Source organism: Chlorocebus sabaeus, chromosome 21, assembly GCF_047675955.1.
Source record: "Chlorocebus sabaeus isolate Y175 chromosome 21, mChlSab1.0.hap1, whole genome shotgun sequence".
In the NCBI taxonomy this organism is placed as follows: Eukaryota; Metazoa; Chordata; class Mammalia; order Primates; family Cercopithecidae; genus Chlorocebus; species Chlorocebus sabaeus.
In genome coordinates this window covers 104,740,240-104,743,883 of record NC_132924.1, presented here as the reverse complement: position 1 = coordinate 104,743,883, position 3,644 = coordinate 104,740,240, and the positions used below count along the sequence as shown (strand labels likewise).

General features: G+C 37.0%; 1 pseudogene; it reads left to right on the top strand.

Moving 5' to 3' along the window:
• The first annotated feature begins 329 nt into the window (after nucleotides 1-329).
• On the top strand, nucleotides 330-898 carry LOC103226915 (NADH dehydrogenase [ubiquinone] 1 beta subcomplex subunit 9-like; annotated as a pseudogene).
• Nucleotides 899-3,644: the final 2,746 nt, after the last annotated feature.

Sequence of the window (3,644 nt, the reverse complement as noted above, 5' to 3'; positions counted from 1 at the left end):
AGAAGGCGAGAAGGATAGCATTAGGAGATATACCTAATTTAATTGACAAGTTAATGGGTGCAGCACACCAACATGGCACATGTATACATATGTAACAAACCTGTACATTGTGCACGTGTACCCTAGAACATACAGTATAATTTTTAAAAATTAAAAAAAAAAAAAGCGGGCGCTGCACCACCTCGAGTTCTATGAGTGAGAACATGCAGTGTTTGGTTTTCTATTCTTGTGATAGTTTGCTGAGAATGATGGTTTCCAGCTGCATCCATGTCCCTACAAAGGACATGTGGTGCATCCAAAGCGACAAATATCAATACTTTGCTTATCTGATGACAGCCTAGTTTGAAGAACATAAGAATGAAAAGGATATGATGAAAGCCACCCAGCTGCTGAAGGAGGCTGAGGAAGAATTCTGGTACTGTCAGCATCCACAGCCATACATCTTCCCTGACTCTCCTAGGGGTGCCTCCTATGTGACATATGAGTGCTACAAGGTACCAGAATGGTGCTTAGAAGACTGGCATACTTCTGAGGAGGCAGTGTATCCTGATTACTTTGCCAAGAGAAAACAGTGGAAGAAACTGCGGAGGGAAAGTTGGAAATGAGAGGTTAAGCAGCTGCAGAAGCAAATGCCACCTGCCCAAAAGGAAGGTGATTTGCCCCCACTGTGGTGGCATATTGTGACCAGACCCCGGAAGCAGCCCATGTAGAGAGAGAGAGAGAGAGACCTCATCTTTCATGCTTGCGTGTGAAATACATTACAGAACACAGACTTGCTCTAATAAAAAATCAGTGAAATGGGGAAAAAGAAAGAAAGCTTGCCAACCCCTACAGCTAGTATTATATTTAATGATGAAACTAGATTGTTTCCCCCGAAAATCAGAAACAAGGAAAGGAGGTCTCCTCTCACCACCCTATTCAGCGTCATACTAGAAGTCCTAGCTAAGACGATAAGATAAGAATAAAAAAATTAAACAGATAAGGAAGGAAGAAATAAAACTGTCTTTGTTTGCAAATGTGATGATTGTCCATGTTGAAAATCCCAAAGAACTGACCAAAAAACAAAAAACAAAAACAAAAAAAGTCTTGAAATGAACAAGCAATTATAGCAAGATTGCAGGATACAAGGTTAATACAAAAAATTTCATTGCTTTCCTGTATACTCACAAGGAAAAAAATAGATTATAAAATTAAAAATACATCATCTATGTCAGCATCAAAAAATTGAAATACTTAGGTTCTAATCTAAAAAATAAAATAAATACAGAATCTATTTAGAGAAAACAAGTCTGATTAAAAAAATCAAATATCTAAATAAATGGAAATGTATTCCATGTTCACAGATAGGAAGACCCAATATTGTTAAGATGTCAATTATTTCCAACTGATCTATAGATTGAATGTAATCTTGATCAAAATCCTAACAAGTTATTTTGCGAATATCAAAAAAGATTTAAAGTTTATATGGAAAGGCAAAAGACAAGATAATCAACACGATACTGAAAAAGAAGCACAAAGTCAAAAGGCTGATATTACCTGACTTTAACACTGCTAATAAAGGTACAGTAATCAAGACAACATGATATTGGAGGAAGAATAGACAAATAAATCAGTGGAACATAAAAGAGTCCAAAACAGACCCACGCAAGACAGACTACCTATCTTTGACAAAGGAGCAAAGGAGATTCAATGAGGAAATAGTAGATTTTTAGGCAAAGCATGGTGGCTCACACCTGTAATCCCAGCACTTTGGGAGGCTGAGATAGGAGGGTGGCTTGAGCCCAGGAGTTTGAGACCAGCCTGGGCAATATAGTAAGACTGTGTATCTACAAAGTTTTGTAATTAGCCAGGCATGGTAGTACACACCTGTAGTCCCAGCTACTCAGGAGGCTGATGTGAGAGAATCACTTGAGCCTGGGAGGCAGAGGTTGCAGTGAGCTGACACCACACCACTGCACCCAGCCTGGGCAACAGTCTAAGAATCTGTCTCAAAAAAAAAAAAAAAAAGATACCGTAGATTTTTAAATAAATGGTGCTAAAACATTGGACCTGCTTAGGAAAAGATTAATCTAGATACAGACCTTCCTTCTACTTTTCACAAAATATTACCTCAAAATGGATCATAGACCTGAACGTAAAACTATAAAACTTCTAGAAGATAATGTAGAAGAAAATCTACGTGACCTTGAGTTTGGAGATGAGTTTTCAGATTAAAAAAAAAAAAAGAGCAATACATGAAAGAAAAATATTGGCAACTTAGATTTTATTCAAATTTAAAACTTCTGCTCTGCAAAAGATACTTTTAAGAGAATGAAAAAACGAGCCAAAGACTGGAAGAATATATTCACAAAGCACATGTCTGATAAAGGCCTTGTAGCCAAAAGGGGAAAAAAAAAACCTTAAAACTCAATAATAAGAAAATAGACAACCCACTTTAAAAGCTGGCAAAAGACCTGAACAGATACCCCACCAAAAAAGATACACAGATGACAAACAAGTATATGAAAACATGCTCCACATATGTCATTAGAGAAGCGCAAGTTAAAACAACAATGAGATACCACTAAATACCTATTATAATAGCAAAAAAAAAAAAAAAAACCCCTAACAATACCAAATATTGGCAAGAATATTATTCAGTGGCAATGCAAAATGGTGTGGCCACTTTGAAAGATAACCTGGTGGTTTCTTACAAGGCTTAAACATAGCATTGCCATACAATCCAACAATTGCACTCCTAAGTATTTATCCAACTGACTTGAAAACTTATGCCCACATAAAACCTACAAATGAATGTTTATAGCAGCTTTATTCATAATTGCCAAAAACTGGAAGCAACCAAGATGTAACTCAATAAGTGAATAGATAAGCAACCATATTCTACACAACAAATATTATTCAGTGACAGGAAGAAAGTCCTATCAATCCATGAAAAGATATGAAAGAAATTTACATGTGTATTGCTAAGTGAAGCCAGTCTGAAAGGGATACATACTGTATGATTCCAACTATATGACATTCTGGAAAATGAAATACTATATAGACATTAAAAAGGTCAGTGGTTGCCAGGGGCTCTGGGTAGGGGAGAGATTAGCAGGTGAAGCACAGGAGATTTTTAGAGCAGCAATAGGATTCTGTATACTATAATTATGGATATATGACATGCATTTGTTGGGACTCACAGAATTGTACAGTGCAAATAGTGAACCTCTATGTAAACTATGAACTCTAGTTAATAATAATATATCAGTATTGGGTCATTAATTGTGACAAATATACTATACTAATGTATGATGTCAATAATAAGGGATATGTCAGTAGGGGAGATACATGGAAACGCTGAACTATCTGCTCAATTCTTCTGTAAATCTTTTTTTTAAGACAAAATCACGCTGTTATGCATGTTAGAGTGCAAATGCAGCAGCATGATCAGAACTCACTAAAACTCCTGGTCTCAAGCAATCTTCCTGCCTCACCCTCCTGAATACCTAGTGCTACAGGCACATGCCACCACACCCAGCTAATTTTCTTTCCATATTTTGTAGAGATGGGTCTTGCTATTTTGCCCAGACTGGTCTTAATGTCCTGGCCTCAAGGGATCCTCCCACCTCAGCCTCCCAAAGCACTGGAATTATAGGCATGAG